This window comes from Molothrus ater, chromosome 10, assembly GCF_012460135.2.
Source record: "Molothrus ater isolate BHLD 08-10-18 breed brown headed cowbird chromosome 10, BPBGC_Mater_1.1, whole genome shotgun sequence".
NCBI classification, from domain to species: Eukaryota; Metazoa; Chordata; class Aves; order Passeriformes; family Icteridae; genus Molothrus; species Molothrus ater.
The window spans coordinates 2,575,299-2,594,749 of NC_050487.2; the positions used below are offsets into that span (position 1 = coordinate 2,575,299).

At 43.5% G+C, this 19,451-nt stretch overlaps 1 protein-coding gene across 1 annotated transcript in view; it reads right to left on the minus strand.

Moving 5' to 3' along the window:
• CAB39 (calcium binding protein 39) overlaps positions 1-19,451 on the minus strand; it is a 44,642-nt gene that overhangs the window by 24,820 nt on the left and 371 nt on the right. The gene's annotated exons all lie outside the window — the stretch shown is intronic.

Genomic DNA, 19,451 nt, shown 5'->3' on the forward strand with positions numbered 1-19,451 from the left:
AAAAAAGAAAAAAAAGGAGAAAAAAATAAAAGAAAAAAAAAAGAAAAAAAAAAAAAGAAAGCAAGCAGGAGCAGTGCTTTGTCTCAAAGCTGTACTTCATGCAGGAGAACACAGCCAGGCTGTTCCTTTTTCAGCCCAGCAAAACTACCCCAGCAGCACTCTGGACACAATAGACAATGCCAACATCTGTGAGGGATCGGAAAGAGCTGCCACCACCACATCTGCAACACAACACAAAAAGGGAACAACATCAAATGACATTTTCTGTAAATAAGAATAGGCCTTACATCATGTCAAATGATAACTGATTCACAATACTAGCACCTGGTTGCCTTGCAGATTTAGGATAAAACATTGATTGTGGCTAAACAAAGGATCATAGGATTCCCGAAGGGTTAAACTGCCACAAGTCCATGGACAGCTCTGTGCTCTGCTGGGCTGCTTTGCTTCATCTTCCCTTCCCAGAAACCTCACCTCCATCATTTGTTACAAGAGACCATGGACAATATTATACCAACCTCAGGTTTCCCAGGCATGCCTTTTATTTCACCAGTATTCAAGCAGGTTAAAGGTACAAAATTTAAGGTCCTCAAAGCATTGGGGTCCCAGCCACAAACAGAAATGTGATGTTACCAATGCACCATGTAACAACAACATGGCACAAGGCCAACCATGCAGAGCTGGAGGTTCCACTGACACACTCAGGCACTCTGGGACATTGGGGCTTTTGTGATAAGCAGAGATAGAGCCCCACTGTTGCAGTAGTATATAACTTCCAGCTCTGTCAATGCACCAGGCAGCCATGCAGTTTGCTTTATCTGTAAGGCTTTGTAATTTTTGATTCACTGGATTGCCACACAATCAATAATGTCTGATTTAAATCTAATGCATTCTATATATAAGATTTCAAAGTGTCTGCTGAAGAAAAAAGAAACAAAAACCAGCATTTTTCTGTGAGGACAACCCTCCAGCAGAAAAAGAAATGCCACAGGAAAAAATACAGAAGCGTGATAAACGAATTCCTTTTCTTTAATTAATTTAAATTCTCTAAAGAATAAATACATGTAGCTGAGCTTTTTTTGTTTGAAGGGTCAGAAAATATGTTACCTCTAGAAGAGAAGTGTGTGCCACCATTTAAACCCTGATTGCTTACTAGAAGAAATGGGTTTTTTTCTGTTGTAGGAAGTAAGTTTTTGTTACCATGAGATGCCTGCATTACTATTTTCAGAACAATAAGAAATGGTACAATTACACTCCTGACTGCACTAACATGTGTAGTTTCTCCACAGACAAATGAATTTGTGGCACCCAAGTCTCACCAGCACAGACTTTGAAAGGGAAGAAGGGAAAGGGATTAAATTGAATGGAAAGCCATACAGTACCATAAGCAAGGACACAAAGACAAACTCAAGCCTTTTTACTTTATACATACCATGAATTTACCACAACATAAAGCTTAAGCTTTTTTTCTCTCTGCACAGAATTATAATCCATAAAGAAAGCATTATTTAAATATCCACATAGATTCCAGCTCCAGAAAGCAAACCACCTATCCCCATGCAAAATGCTCCTTAACTAATGTACAAAAGCCCCACATTTCCAATTCTGTGAAACAAACAGGTGCAATAAACTCAATCCTTATTCTATTGTGGCCCTCATCATTTAATTGCACTATATTAACTCCTGAGCTGCATCTTTCTGCCTTGTTTATACACACCAAGAGTTTAAGGTGACTGCTTTTACAAGCTCCTAATGAGGAAAAGAGGAGGAAAAAACCCTTCAGCTATTTCCTGGCTGCAATTGCACATGTTAAAAAACTCCAAGCCTAGTGAGAGAGCCCATGGAACATCCATTTCATGTGCACATAAGAAGAAAACTGCTGCAGATCAAACAAAACCAACATAATTTTAGTAAGGCCAAATAATTCCCAGTAAGGTTGCCCAGGGCAGATGAGCCAAGCCCGGAGCTGAAGGAGAGGTCCCACCTCCCACAGCTCCCAGCACCCCTTCCCCTGTTCATGGGCCATCCAGGAGCTGAGCCACTCACCAGGCTACCAGAAAACTAACATGCAAAAGGAAAAGAAACAATGAGTAGTGTAGGGAAGGTAGAAAAACCATCCCTTTGAGCAGCAAGTAGCTGTCAATCAGCTCCCTCAGCTCCTGATCTCTCCAGAGGAGCACTTCATGGTGAGGCTGGAGCCAAATCAACAGCAGGGCTGGAGGGGCAAGGTCACTTTCCATCAGTTATTTTGAGAAGCCTGATATTTGTCCCAGTGCCCAGAGTGCTGACTGATCCGACCAAAATGGCAGAAGACAAAGCCAACAAAAATGAGAGACAAGAAATAAAGATTCTGAAAGGTTTTTAAGACAAAGCACACAAAGCACCTGAGCTGTGAGCCTCAGCCAGCCCGAGGAGGGGATGAGGAGAGGCTGAGGCAGTCATGAGGGAAGGGCACAGCAGCTTCTCCTCCTCCAACAGATAGAGGGAAGCTGCCAACTCCTATCCTGAAATCATATCATGTGTCAATTACCTTCCACAGGGCTAGTAACACATGGGAGAATGGCTTAAGCAAACACACTTAAATAAACTAATCAGTCTACAAAGGCAAAACACCAAGTTTCACAATAAACAGCTGGGGGTTGCACTGTAAGTGGATTTTTAATTGACAATTTATCAGCCTATTACTGACACAGCATGTTGTATCTTGCTAAAAAGGGGCACACTGTTATTAAAAAAATATAATGCAGCAAGCTCATGTTTGTATTGATAGACCTGACATCCCTCACAACTCACTCTTTTGCTGAATGCTTCTTGATTAACAGGGATCATTAAGCCAGTATTGAAAACAATAACATAAATCAGTTTTCTTGAGGTGTAATTGCTACAAGGGGCTGTTAGCTCAGCTAGAATTCACCACTGTGAAGTCTGGTTGGAATGATAAAACCAGGAACAGATCGAGAAATTATGCATTTTTAAAAGCACTGTCTCACTCAGACATGCCCAGCATCCCAAAGGAAGACTGACAGCCATGCCTTTGATCCAAGAACCATTTTTTATGCAAGCTACCCTGCTCCTTGGGAAAAAAAAACTTGAGTACTTCAAAGCCAGAAGCGACACCTTATTAGCTATTCAGCCTCTCGTACAAGATTATGAAATGTCACAGCTCTCAGGGTATTCAGGAGCTGAAGTTCCTGCCTGTGCTTTATCCAGACACGTGCAGGACAGTAGCCAGGTGCCACTGGGAAGCAGCTGGAATATTGCTGCCAGCTCATCACTGCAAATCCCTGCCCAGAGCACAATTCCTGAAAGGCCTTACCACTTGTGAGGGCACAAGTGCAGTCACCAAGGGCAGCAGCCATCACTTCCTTCAGTGGGTTATTTCAGTTGAGTACTCACATTCCTCACTGAACATTCTTGTACATTTTTCATGTGCTGGGTTCTACTCCATCTTTCAGTATCCTCATTCTGGATGCATGGTTTCCCACTAGATTAAAAGATTTAAAGTAGTTCTTTTCTTTTGGATCCGTTAAATGAATTGAAACCCAACAGCCTCTCATCCAAAACGTGTGTCTAGCAGAGTTTATTAATACAAGCTCACCTGCAAAACTTTCCTATCCCAAAGGAAATGAGACTGATAAAGAGCAGGAGCCACACCACAATGAACTGCTCTGTGCAGCCATGGGAGAGCATGGCTCTGCTTGTAAATGATAATTACTGGCAAAATTTAACAGTATAGTTCAGGTCTAAGGCATTTTTGCTATACTCTAAATACTTCCACACACTTTTTCAGTATTTCTTCCAACATAACTTTAAAATGTGGATCAAAGAATTACACCAATGATCTGTTTGGATCTGTTGTGATATTGATAATTTTGTGAGGAATATCATTCATACATACAAGTTTTCCTGAAGGACAGGCATGGTCATCTCATACTTGCCATGTCCCACCCAGCACAGAACATTAACATCTTTCTTAAAATCCGCTATTAACTTATTCTATCAAGTCTGCAGCACACAAAAGCTTTAATGTGATTCAAAAACAGTTTCACAACTCTGCATCACAGAATTATTTGTGGTGTGACCCACTTAAAGATTAAAATGGAAAAAAAAATGCCCTCTTTAAAAATGGCAACTTAATTCAAGGAAAAATTAAAATCATGAAGAAAAAATTTCCTCCTGTAACACAGAAGAACGGTGAAGTGAACAAAAAAAAAATTAATTCAATGGATTAAAAAAAAAGGTAACATTGGAAAATAAATTTCTACATAAACATGAAATTAATAATGCAACATAGCTTCTTACTTTCTGAATATTTCCAAATAATTAAAACCCTGGCAGTTCATAGCCCTGCTTGTTTCTTTAGCACCAAATGCCATCTGATTCCTTTCATTAAGCAGGCTTCTCTCTTGCCATTCAATTAATTTACTGATCCTTCTGCCTCTCCAAGAGCCTCCTTCTCCAGCAGACACCTGCACCATGCAGGAAAAAGAAGAGGGCAGCCACTGCCACTGGGCTCCACCAGCTCACTGCAGCCCCTAACACCACATTACACTCTGTGACTTGGAGATTGCTCAAGAAATTGCAGTTTAACACACAGATACAGAAACGTGAAGTAGAAACTGATTTTAAATAGCACTGCTGCTTGTAAGGGGCTTCTGCATAAGCAGAAAAGCCTGTTAATACCAAAGCTCAGAATGTGAGATCCCAGCCTGTCTCCATGCAGAAGGAAATCTTATGACTCAGCTTCTTTCCCTGGTGTGCTGTTTAGAGTTACCCCACCCATCCATTCCCCCACAAACCTTTCTGCTATATTGCAATATGGTATACAGACAGGCATGTGAATGCCTCACCCATTCCTTGGGAAGTATATTTAAAAATTAATGAAAACAATAATAATCCTACATCTCATCACAAAAAACAACTACTCTCTCTAGCACACTGGGCACAAAAAGCCAAAGAACTTACCTGGAGCTTCAAGGAAAGCTGTCAGACAATACGCCCACTTCTGGCCTGGCAGAAGCTGAAACAATTTTCTCCTAACCCGGTATCCAGTCAATCCCCTGTTGGCTCAGTTGCCCATACTGCATCATCACAAACCCCAGAATATTTGTTACATGACAAAAAATGCTGCAACTCTGTACGTGCCATTCTACCCACCCTTGGAAGCAAAAATGCAAAGCAAGAATCTCCTTTGGAACTATTTCTAGTGCTTTGCAGTTATTATTCCCATTCCTTTCCAGAGGTTCTCTTTGTACCAGATTTTCTGATCTACATCTATGGGTCAATTTTGAGACTGAAGCAGTGGCAAAAGTGGAGGCAGAAGGACACTGCAGTTTCATTTCTGATTTATTTCACATCGTGAAATACAGCCCGGAGTTCACACGTTCCAAGAACTCAACTGAGCCGAGTGTGAGAAACCCCCGAGGTGAAGGACAGGAAAACCAGCACCACACACAGCGTCAGCACCACACACAACACCGGCACCACACACGCACAACACCGGCACCACACACGCACAACACCAGCACCACACACAACACCGGCACCACACACAGCGTCAGCACCACACACACAACACCGGCACCACACACGCACAACACCAGCACCACACACAACACCGGCACCACACACACAACCCCGGCACCACACACAGCATCAGCACCACACACGCACAACCCCGGCACCACACACAGCGTCAGCACCACACACAACACCGGCACCACACACACACAACACCAGCACCACACACAGCATCAGCACCACGCACAACACCGGCACCACACACACACAACACCGGCACCACACACGCACAATACCGGCACCACACACACAACACCGGCACCACACACACAACACCGGCACCACACACACAACACCGGCACCACACACACAACACCGGCACCACACACAACACCGGCACCACACACAGCGTCAGCACCACACACACAACACCGGCACCACACACGCACAACACCGGCACCACACACAACACCGGCACCACACACAACACCGGCACCACACACAACACCGGCACCACACACAACACCGGCACCACACACGCACAACACCGGCACCACACACAGCGTCAGCACCACACACAACACCGGCACCACACACGCACAACCCCGGCACCACACACAGCGTCAGCACCACGCACAACACGGGCACCACACACACAACACGGGCACCACACACACACACAACACCAGCACCACACACACACACAACACCGGCACCACACACACACAGAACACCGGCACCACACACACACAGAACACCGGCACCACACACACACAGAACACCGGCACCACACACACACGCACAACACCGGCACCACACACACACGCACAACACCGGCACCACACACAACAGGCTGGGGGAAAACATCACTTTAAGCACAAGCAGATCACATAAGGAAGGAGGGTGAGAATCCCAAGTAGCAGCACAAGGGAGGTGCACGTGCACTTTCAGCGCCTTCTGAACAGAAATTGAGAACAATGAAACGGCAAGAACAGGTCTGGGGATGCTCCAGCCACAATCCTCTAAGGCACAGTTTTCTTTAGAGGATATTCTCTCAAACAAACACCTACACTCAGTAAAGCCATTCTCTACTAGCACAAATTCACTGGGTTGGAAAAGACCTTCAAGATCATCAACTCCAACCCAGCCCCAACACCTCCACTAAACCCTGGCACCCAGTGCCACATCCAGTCTGGTTTTGAACACATCCAGGGATGGTGACTCCACCACCTCCCAGGCAGGCCATTCCAGTGCTTTATCACTCTTTCCATGCAAACCTTTTTCCTAATATCCAACCTGTGCTTCCCCTGACACAGCTTCAGACTGCATCCACTGGTTCTGTCTGTTGCTGCCTGAAGGAAGAGACCAACCCCACCTGAGAACAGCCACATTTCAGGGAATTGTAGCAATAACAAAGCTAGGGGAAAAAAAACATAATTAATGAAGTATTTACCCAAATACAATTTCAATAAGAAGTGTATCACTTTTAAAACTAACTTCAAAGAAATTCAACAGTATTTTTCCCATGGTTTCTTTACTTTCTTTGGAGACCATATTCTGTGGCCTGCTAGTAACTTCTAACGTTCAATCCAAGTTTTTTAAAATGTAACACAACATAGCTTTTCATCTAATGTACCTTAAGATGAACACATTTTTAACAAACATAACCTACAAAGTAAGATCACTTAAAGAACAATATTAAAGCACTAACATTATGAGCAGTAAAGCAGTGACTGTGACATAGGTCAGGAACATCCTAAAAACACTGACTTAGGAACTGGGAAGAACACCAAGGAGTATCCCTCTTCCCACAGTGATTACTACTGGTCCCTGCCACAGGCAGCATGGCATGAACTCCATCCATCTCTGCTTCACCACACTCTGTGAGAGAAGGCTTCCCTTCCAAAATAATCCCTTTGGGAGCTCACAATGAAAGACTCTGTAGGTTACACTACTGTGGAGCTCACCTCAGCTCCACAAGGAACAAACCAGCTGGGATGACAGGCAATCAAACAGAGCTTATCTGTGCTTCAGCTGGGCAGAGGTGGGGCTGAAACTGAAACCCAAGCCCAGCAAGCTGCACTGCAAAGAGCTGGTCACAGTCCACAGGGGGGGCTGAGACCACAGCTGACTCCTCAGCTCTGCCACTCTCACCTCAGCTGAGGTCTCAGTAGAGTGGCACAAAGATTAAAATGGAAATCACTGGGACATCAATGCTCATGAATCCCAGCTGATTCTCACTACACAAAACCAAGACAATTTGGTGCATGATCCAACGATCCATATCTCCTCTACAAAAGGGAGTTCCTGACAAATAACCTATGGGAGTTATGTACTGACACAGAGAAAGCAGGAGAGGGCAATCAATAAACAACTGAGAATCATGACACCACCATTAAGGCAATCTTTTCCCTCTAGTTCATTACATCCTCATTCAGTAAAGGAAAAGAGTTGTCCAGGGCTTTTTCCCTTCAATTATCTCTTACCTAGTACTGGGAGCTGAAGCACAGGCAGTATCTGTGCTGATCCACACTCATTATCCATCTGACAAATCTGCTTTCTGCCACACTATTTTTTTTTTTTTTGCCATGGTCCCTGGCACTTAAAAGACAGTTTTGATGACAGTACAAAGGGTTTACTGACACAGCTCTGCTAGCAAATCCTACCAGTGCAGATACAGCTTAGATTAGTAAAAACCACAACCTCTGACCATGATAACTGCAACTGTGCCAGGGCTTGACTGGTTAAGTACTTTTATAAAGAGTGCTCCTTCCTTCCCACTGCCAGCCAGAATCAGTACACCATCCATCAAGTGTCCAATTTTCCCAAGTTAGCTGTGTGGAGGTGCCTTTCAGTACAGAGCTCTCACACAGCTCATCCTCAGACAGAACTCCCTGCTTCCTCTCAGGTATGCTGTATCAAGGACAATGTGGCAAAGGAGAACACATCACAAAGAGCAGCAAAATTAGAGGATAACCAGGAGATATTTTCCCCTAATTACTCAAGAATTAATTTCATGAGCATCACTTGAAAGACAAAAGAGAAAAAAAAATCAATGCATTACAGGCCACAACACATCTGTGATATCCAGGCACACATCTGTTTCATTGCTACCAAGACATCAGAGTGAGAAATGAACTCATGAGAAGCAGCTGGCTAAAATGCAGCCTGATATCCAGGGTTCAGCAGAGAGACAACACTTTGATAATGTATCATGCCCCACAAGGAGTGGTGTGCCCCAGGAGTCACAGCTGGACTGTCACTGTTCAGATGTGTGGGGGTGAGCACACCCTCAGCAAGGGCTGCAGGGAAGGGGCACCATCCACAGGGTGTGCCCAGGGTGGGTGACACGTGGGCTCATGCAGTCCTTGTGAAGCTCAGTGAGCACAGCAACTGCAGGGCGTGCCTGTGGGACAGGGAATCCTGAGCACAGTCTGGGCACAGAACGGACTGAGAGCACCCCTGCCCAGAAGGACTTGGGGGTGCTGACTGCTGGGAAGCTCAAGGTGACATGGCAGTGACATGGCAATGTGCACTGCAGCCCAGAGAGCCACCCATGTCCTGGGCTGCATCAGCAGCAGCATGGCCAGCAGGGCAAGGGAGGGGATTCTGCCCTCTGCTCCACCCTGCTGAGACCCAGCTGCAATGGTGCACCCAGCCCTGCAATGGTGCACCGAGCCCTGGGCCCCAGCTGCAATGCTGCACCCAGCCCTGCAATGGTGCACCCAGCCCTGGGATCCCAGCTGCAATGCTGCACCCAGCCCTGTAATGATGCACCCAGCCCTGGGATCCCAGCTGCAATGCTGCACCCAGCCCTGGGATCCCAGCTGCAATGCTGCACCCAGCCTTGCAATGGTGCACCCAGCCCTGGGATCCCAGCTGCAATGGGGCACCCAGCCCTGCAATGGTGCACCCAGCCCTGGGATCCCAGCTGCAATGCTGCACCCAGCCTTGCAATGGTGCACCCAGCCCTGGGATCCCAGCTGCAATGGGGCACCCAGCCCTGCAATGATGCACCCAACCCTGGGATCCCAGCTGCAATGCTGCACCCAGCCCTGGGCCCCAGCTGCAATGGTGCACCCAGCCCTGGGATCCCAGCTGCAATGGTGCACCCAGCCCTGGCCCCCAGCACACGAGGAACATGGTGAGTGTGATGATCAGAGGGCCGGAGCACCTCTGCCATGGACACAGGAGGAGAGAGCTGGGGTTGTTCAGCCTGGAGAAGAGAAGGCTCTGGGGAGGCCTCCAAGGGGCTACAAGAGAGCTGCAGAAGGGCTTCAGACAAGGGGCATGGCTTCAAACTGAGAGCAGCCAGGGTTGGATTAGATATTAGGAATTAATTCTTCCCTGTGAGGGTGGTGGGGCCCTGGCAGAGGCTGCCCAGAGAAGCTGTGGATGCCCCATCCCTGCAAGTGTCCAAGGCTGGGGTGGATGGGGCTCTGAGCAACCTGGTCTGGTGGAAGCTGCCCCTGATCATGCAAGGGGGCTGGAGCTGGACAATCTAAGGTCCTTTCCCAATCCAAACAATTCAATGAGTCTATCATAAAATTATCTCCATTTAAAACTGAACAACAAAATATTACTGAATAAGTGACCAGATTTTGTGCCAAGATAATAAACAAGCAAGCAAAAACCCTAGACCTTAAAGTAGAATTCATTTTGTTCTCCCAAGAAAAGAACCAGCCATTACAATACAGAAATTTCACATAAATAATTTCAACATCACAATATACCTTAAGAGGCTGCAGGAAAGTGTACTTTGCACAGTTCCCCTAAATGACCTCTCTTTCTTCTGCCAGTTTAAGTGTTTGGTCTAAATCTCCAAAGTCACTAATGGAATTCAATTCCTGATACATGAACCACACCACATCTCAAGTGCCAAGATGGGTGAGCTCCTTTGGGGCAACACAGAGCATAGAAAGGTATGTTTAATGGCAGAGGTGATGCACCCCAGGATTAAGAGAGTCACAAACCTTCAGGAGAGATGAGGTGAGAGTCACAACATTTAACACCATGCCATTGTATTTTACTTTTATAGATTTTGAGGCAGAGGGAGAGGAGTTTCAGCTAGCCCATGAACTCCACTTCATGTTATGAAATGCTCTGCAGCACAGGAATCAAAAAGGGGGAATGATCTAGATTGCTCCCAAAATGTGCTCAAGCTCTTGCCATGGCAACCTAATTAAGAGTCCTTCTGATGACTCACAAGACAGCAGTCCAAAGATGTGTGTTACAGCAGGATACTTCAGCAGACACACTCTGGAGAGGCAGCCATTCCTGAAAAACCCAGGGCAAAATTCTTTTCTCTCCTGACATCACCTGAGAGTGTCAGCTACTCAGAGTTATTATATATCAATGAAAACAGAAGATGAACAATGTGTCAGAGGTCTGTGCTGATACAACTACTTTTCATCTGTCTTTCTCTTTTTTGGGGACACTTGAGTTCTCTTTCCAGGTCGACCACATCATGCTAAGCAAACCTCTGCTTCCATGAGAGTAACAAATACAAGAAAAAGCCAACCTTGAAACACACAGGTCAAAAGTCTTCATAAAAAGTTTAACATGAAAATTTATTGCAGCCAAAACTCACAAGGTAGTACCTTGCAGCTCCTGTTTGCTGTTGACCAAAAGTTTCTAAAAGCTTGTTTGCATTTAAAGAAAAAGGAGCCTGGAGGGAATCACACAAGAAAAGAAAAAGAAAGAAAAGACCCCCTTCCAAAAGAAAGACTTCCCAGCTGGTTGGACTTCAACACAACTCCCAAGAGCTGCTGCAGACAGGACTCGGCAAGGCAGAGGAGCCCTGAGGGCTCACAGATGTGACAGACAGACACTGTTGGTCTGTCCATACAGGAGACAGCACCCCCTGACACACACGGACAGGGCCACCGGTGAAAAACTGCCTGAGAGCTACCTGGCTGCAGACAGCACTGAAAACCAAGGTTTGCTACAAGATGTGACTAAAATTAGATCAGCTAACACGGTGGGAAGCACCTCTGAGGGACAGTTCCCTTAATTTATCTGCTTAGAAGAGCTAGACTGGAAAAGGGAACTACCAAATTGTTTCACAATACTAAAACAAGAACTCCCAATTTTCCTCTAATGCAATTACTGTGCAATGCTACCAAGAGAAACTTCAGCACTACATCTCTATGAGTATACCCAAGGAATGATCACACATTGTACCTGAAATGACTGAAAAAAACATTCTGCAGGACAGTAATTCTCCTACAGGGCTGACACCAAGCTTGGGTGGAACTACTTGCATTTTAGCTGATACCTATACTCCTAACACTGCATTCTTACTCATTTCAGCTATGTCAGTATCCTTAGACTATGTGGGAAAACAAAACAAAAACCCCCAACCCTTGAAATTATTAATTGATGCACCAGCTTAACAGAATTTTATTTAATTAGGGATTACAATAATTACTTAAATAGGAGTACAACAGTACAATATCATCACTGTCTGTTATCACTAAGAGGCTTCAAACAAACAAAAGCTCTTAAATCAAATGATGAAATGGTCACGAAATCAAAATTCCCTCCCTCGCCCTGCTGCCCTCACTGCTGGTGATGCAGCCCATAAAGTGTAATGCAACCTTTACATTCCCCAGAAATTACAAAAATAAAAGGCATGCAGTGACAACTTTGGAATCTGACCAACCATCCATTAGAAACAGAAGAAAATAAGGAGATTTCACAGAATTCAGATGTACTGAAATCTATTAAAATAACTCTTTGCTACTAAGTCAAAGAAGATTTAAATAAACAATGTGAGAGACAGTGTAACTTATGGATTTTCAAACTATCCCTTTCAGCTCCTAAAATACAGATTTTCATTTTCCCTTCACAGTCACTTTGACATTAGTTTAGCTTGGTTATCTAATTTAAGGACTTGCTCAAAGTCTGGATTTTCTGAGTTTTGGTCTAAATCTCAGAGGCATCAATCCACAGCACTGAAAGTCAGAGTACCATAATGAATACAAGACAAGTTATAGAAACTCCTGTTGTGCTTACTAACATTTTTCAATGCTTGCTAGTAAATTCTGAAAGTTAAAAACATCCTATTTCAAGAGAACAGCCTATTTCTGCCCAACAATCATTCTCCTTGTTCACTAAAGAGCTCAAGAACAGCTACTTCTGAAACACAGATTTGACATTTCTTCCTAGATTTGACAGTGTTAAATCCTCAACCTGCATCAGCACAAGGAGTCACTGCCAGTGCTAAAGGGAGAGCAGAACTATTGAGCCTCCAACAACTCTGAGACCCTACCCAGTACAATTCCTAAGGGAGGCAAAGAGCCCTGCATGGTCAGCCTCAAAGCAAAAATCTAATAAATCTTTGCTGGATGTAAACTATAAATCCAGCTCCAAATGGCTATTGGCATTTTTTTTTTTATTTTTACATATCTACACACACACATAAGTTCCCAAGCAAGAAGGAAAACTCACTAAAAACAGAGTTTATTTCTCTTTGTGACAGAAAAAAAAATTATCTATAAACAGGCAGGAAGTAATAACTACAATCATAAATTAAGAAGCTGGGAACTTGAAGTTTGTTTGGTTTTTCCAGGTTCAAAGAATGAAGAAAACTGGCAGCAATTCTCTCAGAGAATTTAAAACTGAAATACATTCATAATGTATTTAAACACAAATGCCCTGAAGTTTTTGTGACTTTTTGGGAAAATATTCTATAACCCTGTAATAGGTTTTTTCTAAGAGAATTAGATCCAAAAAGCTCTTTTGGATCTAATGATGTTAACTCCTGTTATGGTGATGGGTTTAAGGGTAACACCAGTCAGACAGCACAGCTATGCCAGGACTCTGCCCAAAATGCTCCATGAATGGAGGCAGCTCCTCAGAGAAAAACTGTTTCCTCCAGCTCCACCCTATTACAGAGCCAGTAGAGTTTGGGTATTGCTCAATGGCAATTCCAGACATAAAACGGAACTCTGTTAGTCAATTCTGATGAGTCAATCTGCTGCTTTTCTTAGAGCTTACAAATCGAAATGATCACCTCCAGAACAGCACTTGTTTAGCCAACACAGTCTGCTCTCAAGAAGCTGTCTTTGCTGTCAATCATTACCTCTGTGATGCATGGAAAAGACTATTTACCCTGGTGACTGGAGCTTGTGTTTGTTTTCAGTCATATTTTAAGACAAGCTGAACTTCTCAGGTTCATATCTGAACTCTGAAATCCAACGGCCAACACTGGATTTAAGGTTTTTTTCAAGTCTCTTGATTATTTTAGTTTTCCTCAGCTGTACTTTCTTAAGAGAAACCTTCACTCATTCCACTGATAAACTAGACTAGACTATAAAATGAAAATTTCCATAGGAACTTCTCCTTTTTAAAGCTGGAAAGCAGGCAACAAGGCAGAGGGCAGCAAAACCAGGTCTCTTGGACAAGACTCAGGCAGCAGAATTTGATCCCATATCTTCCTTTCTCCTGAGGCAACACATAACCCAGGTGCCTATAACATGGTCACTGCCTGAGTGTTCATCCTCCTCTGGATGAGATTCCAAGGCTAACAACCAATATCATGGACAGTTCAAGTGCCTGATGGACCAACACCACTGTGAATGCTCCCAAAACAGCACAGCTGGTCTCCAACTGCCCTTTCAGAAAATCACAAACCTCTAGGGGAAGGTGCTTTGGAGTGCCTAAAATACAACCAGATTTCTACGTTTAGGCAACTGTATTTCACATCACAAAGGGGTGTCACTGGAAAAAAAGTTTAGGAAGTGTGTGTTTCTCAAGTGCTCCAGCAGACAACAGGCATAACAAATGTCATATACCCAAAGAGAGGAGGAAATTCTCTGTGCTTAAGCATCATTCCCTGGAAGAAGGGGGGAAAAGCATCATGCTGCTGAGGAACACTGTGGAACATAGTGTCATGAGTATCTGTGGCCCAAAGGAAAACCCCCAAGGATCTGCAATCTCCTGTCTTCAGTTGCAGTGTGTTTGGTGTAGTCACCAAATACACTGCAACTAAACAAGTACATTCAAAGGATGTTATGTGCAGTGAGCTGAAAAAACCTGGAACAATCACACAAGGATTTTGTACCAAATCAGTACAAGCAAAGCAAGGCTTGGGCTATTTGCTGATTTTTGAGAGATTGACTTTGCTTTCTTAACATTTGTCTAATATAGTACCAAGCACACACAAAGTCTTGATCAAGAACCATGCCTCAAGTGACCTCATCCAAGGTTATCTCTTTAAATTCTCCTGAGAAGTTTCTCCATCACTACCAAACTCCAGTCAGAAGAAACTTAGGACTTGAAGAGCAGGTGTGACAGGTTAGAAGAGCCAGGCATTCATAAACCACGTGGGAGAGACTTCTCAGGCATCCCTGTGTTACACTCAGTGCATGTCTGCATCCCTAAGGCCTCTTTTACAATAAAACCCCCCACATTTTCTTTGCTAAAATTTTGTGCCTCTGTGAATGGAGTTTACTTGTGCTTATTCTTTGTCTGTACATGATATTCAATAAAGCCACAATGTTACGTGGTTGTTAATATAGTGGGTAATTTTATACATTATTGCAATACATTAAAAAAAAATTAAATCTTCTGACATTTATTAAAAAGAGATCATCTGCCAGAGCAGTAACTTCACATGTAACAGTCAAAAATAAAATATAATGACCAATAACTTTTGCCTCATTTCTACAAGTGCAGCAAAACCTCCTGAAACTGCTTAGGCAGGGGAAGAGCTGAGAGCTCCACTGCAGCAGGATGCTCTGCATGGCTGTGATCAGCACACACATCTACCACCCCATACAGGGTGTCACTCAGAACTCGGTGTCTACAGACTTCATCTCAAAGCAAGCTCCTCAGCAGATGAGCTGAGAAGCTGCTGTGGCTCTGAATGAATATTTGGAAAAAGAAATCCATCCATGAGGAGCTCCCCAGGCGCACCTGGCCAGGAAAGTAAAGAAAAGGACAGAGAAAGTTGCACAGCTGGAGGAAGGCTGGCTGCAAGAGCCAGCTGAGGTGTCAGAGGGACCTTCCCCAACTCTGTGCAGCTGCCTTTCCTCCCAAATCTATGCACTGCCATGCTTCACTCCAGAGTCAGTAAATAAAACAATGAAAACGTCTCAGAAAGGTGTTGCTTCAGATGTCAAGCTGTTTGCCTGGGCAGCTTTAGCAGCCAGAAAAAGATCACACGTTCACATTCCACATTTCTGGAAATGCTTCTCCATTTTTTCATTCTGTGTTTTAACACAGATAAACTTCAAAGGAGATAAGGCATTTCACACATGAGTGACTGAACATAAGTACTGTTCTCACAGTCACATACATTCAACTCCCTGAAAAGCTGACAAATTAATTCTCTTTAATTTATAGCCAAGTTCTATCTTAGCTATTTTTATGTCTCATGTTTCAAATCCTGCAGGGTTTGCAGTTAAAACAATTTGTTACATTCTCTTAGTAAGAAAAAACAATTTGTTATCAATAAAGACTGACTAAAAAAATACACAACAGGGCAAGGATCAAAAGCAGCACAGAGTAATTTTTCACTGATGCAGCCATTTCCCACACTTGGCAGTATACCTGAATGTTTTAAAATATCCAATGTTTTAAACATCTACGTAGTAACTCATAAATATCTTCATCCAAAGATGTTTGTGAATTTAGAAAAACATCTTACACTAATACTACAGTCCTCTACTAATTCTAACACGCCAGTTTTTGAACTGTCTTGCTATATTTAACTTTTTGGTGAAGAATTCCCTGAGTGTTTGAAGGGGAGGGAAGGATTATAGAGGAAATGGATCTTTAGAAAGAAACTTGGACTTTAACTACAAGTAGCAGAATTTCAATAAACAGAAAGATTAGCTACAACATTCAGTAATATCCCCCAGAATTTTATGTCCTTGTGGATAGGCTTAATATTTGCTTCCTTTTAGCAAATTTGAAGTGAACAGTCAGGAACTTTTTGTAGTGTCTTTTGATTATATCAAGCATAGCTAGAATGCTCAGACCAAGGGAGTTAGAAAGCAAATTCCAGTTGTTTATTTAAACCTAAGCCATTTACTTCCTAAATTAACACTGTCTGAAAAAAGGAGGCCACGAAGGCTGTTGAGGAACAACCACAGTTATTCCTGTAAACACACAGAATTTTGGCTGCTTCAAGTTTGGATCAATCCTGAATTCAAGCCTTTATAAGGAGTATTTAAACAGGGGCAAATGAATGTGTTATTTTATCACAAGGTGCAATAAGGAAAGCACATAACTCTGCTCAGGCTAAAGAAAGCCCAAACTCACATGACACCAGTGGAAGCCTTGGGTACTCCTGATCATGCATTTAACAGCCCAGCTCAAGTCCTTTAAAATAATTCAAGACAGCCTCATCTTCTAATTTAACCTTTGTGTTTGCACTTGGGGGTGGGGAGGGATTTCAGCATAAAGTTTCACCTTCTCACTGCAGACATTCAGCTTCCCTTTGGCTCACACCTCTGCACCTCGTGGTGCCAGAAGCATGGTATGGAGAGAAAACATGGCCAGAGAGAGAATTAAACGTACAAAATTCCAACTGTACAATGCAGAAATGGTAATATTTGAAAAATATTCAACTGGCATTTTTTGCTTCGCACATTATTTACATAAATAGCTGCAGGCTGTTATGGAACTATTAATTTTGAAGGAGCAGATGAGTCAAATCTTATTTTTGATAGGTAACTGCAAGATGCCTCCAATTAGACTAAGATAATCATACTTTAATAGCTGCTCTTGTAATTAAACCATATTACACAGTGTCACAAGTACAGAAAAGCAGGGCCAGAAGGGAATTCAAAAGGCCACCAGGCTTCTTCCTGCCCCCTGCTTCAAAGCAGCACCAGCTATTACAGCTTTCTGAAACTCCACCAAAAAAATCATTATTTTAGCAAGTTTCTAAAGCCTCTAAAGCACATACAGAGATTATCAGCTTTCAGAAATATTTTACACAAAAAAAAAAAAAAAAACCCAAAACAGACTGCAAATAATTCATGTAAAAAAATCTGCAAAAACTGAACAAAGAAATTATTCAGAAGGGAAGGCATTGGCCAGTAATTCTCATATTCACCAAAATGCCATAAAAAACCTTCGAAGTGCAGCACATACAGGGCAACAGTCAAGTCTCATTTAACTACCAGCCATTAATTAACAAGAGCTACATGACAGAATGCAAAATAGATACCATTCCCTCCTGAATAAGCCAATCAAGGAATTCCAAGAGGTGCAGTTTTAATATTATCACACCCCACTGGGAATATACATTTGTCTGGGCTTGATAATACCCAAAGAGTATAATTATCTCTCAAAGACATACTGTCACAAAGTATTACTCAACTGCTGCTTTTATTTGTAAACACATATATTTTTACAAATATAAATTCTGTTTTACACAACTGTGCATTCAATGCACACAGAACACATCAAAATTTCACAACTTTGTGTCAACATAAAGAAGAGAATGTCATTAAACTTAAGAGGAAAAAAAATCAATGCTGTCAGCATTCAGAAAAGCTCAGCAGCATAGTCCATATGTACAAACACACATTCTAACACTGTCCTGCTTGCTCCCAACACCACCAGGCACGACCTCTCCTGTCCCAAGGTGCCTCTGTCTGACCAAGGAAAGCCCCAACAACAGGAATGTTACACTACCACTGAGATCCACATCAAATACAAATAAATTTAAGCCAAAAGCATCCTAGCTGGCTGACCCAATAGTTTCTCACACCACATGAAAACCATGAAACTAAAACTATGAAATACAATATTCTTACAGCAGGCAGAAACCTATCAGGACACCATCATGCCACTTACAGGTCACCTTAGCTGCCAATTCTACAGGACAACTGAAAACAACAAAAAATCAACTTACTCCTGAGCCCAGAATGGGCACCATGCTTATCCTACTTCTCAAAATATTTTGTGGCCTTTTATTTCTTCTGCAGTTAAAGGCATGTGCCACATCAACAGGTATTAGGTAATAGCTATTAATTAAAGGTACACAGTGCTTTAAATAGTAAAAATCTATTATTTAAAAGCTTCGATACCAAGGTGGAAGCTCAGGATGTTAAATTTCCTCTGACCGCATGAGCTCTAGGTGTTAAAAAGGAAGGCACACTTCCTGATAAACCACACTGCTAAGGATCTTAAATTAAGAGTTTCTGACAGGTAAGTTTTAAAAATAACCCACGCGCAGACAAAACTTTACAACATTTTGATGTTAATCAAATTTCATTTCTGATCTACACTGAAACTGTTCTTCCACGCATTATTTGCCTCACTGAAACTGAAGAGCCTAGGTCATGTAATTTAATCTTTGACTCATCATGCAAATTAAATCACACCATTCCCACAAGACAGCATATAGGTTTTAAATAAATCCTGGGCACCTACATGATCCCTTACCAGAAATTAAAATTTAAAGAAATTTTTAAAATACCAAAACCAGATACATCCTAGTTTCAGTACCGGTAGCATACCAGGGATTTGCAGGGAAAAAAAACAATGGCAAAACTTTTCTTATGCCAGGGAGCAGAGCTCAGGCCGCGCTGGGTGTCTGTGGGCAGCCCGCAGAGCGAACAGGCTGTGGGCAGCCCTCCCGCACAGCCACGGCTGCGGAGGCCTAGCGGGGCCGCCACAGCAACAACAATTGTAGGAAGAGGCCTCGGAGCCGGACCCCGAGAGGCCGCGCAAGGCAGTGCCGGCCCCGCACCTCCGGCCGCTCCGTGCGTGTTCCCGGGGCCGAACAAAGAGCGGTGGTCGCGGGCAGCGCCCCCGGCCCGGCGGCGCTGGGACGGGACAGCCGCTGCCCCTCCGCCCTCCTCGGGAGCGGCGCGGGCGCTGCGGTTCGCTCCGGGCCGAGCCGTGCGCGGCTTTACGTTGATCGTTCCCCGGCTCGACGTTGGAGCGGCTCGGGGACCGGGGCGCTG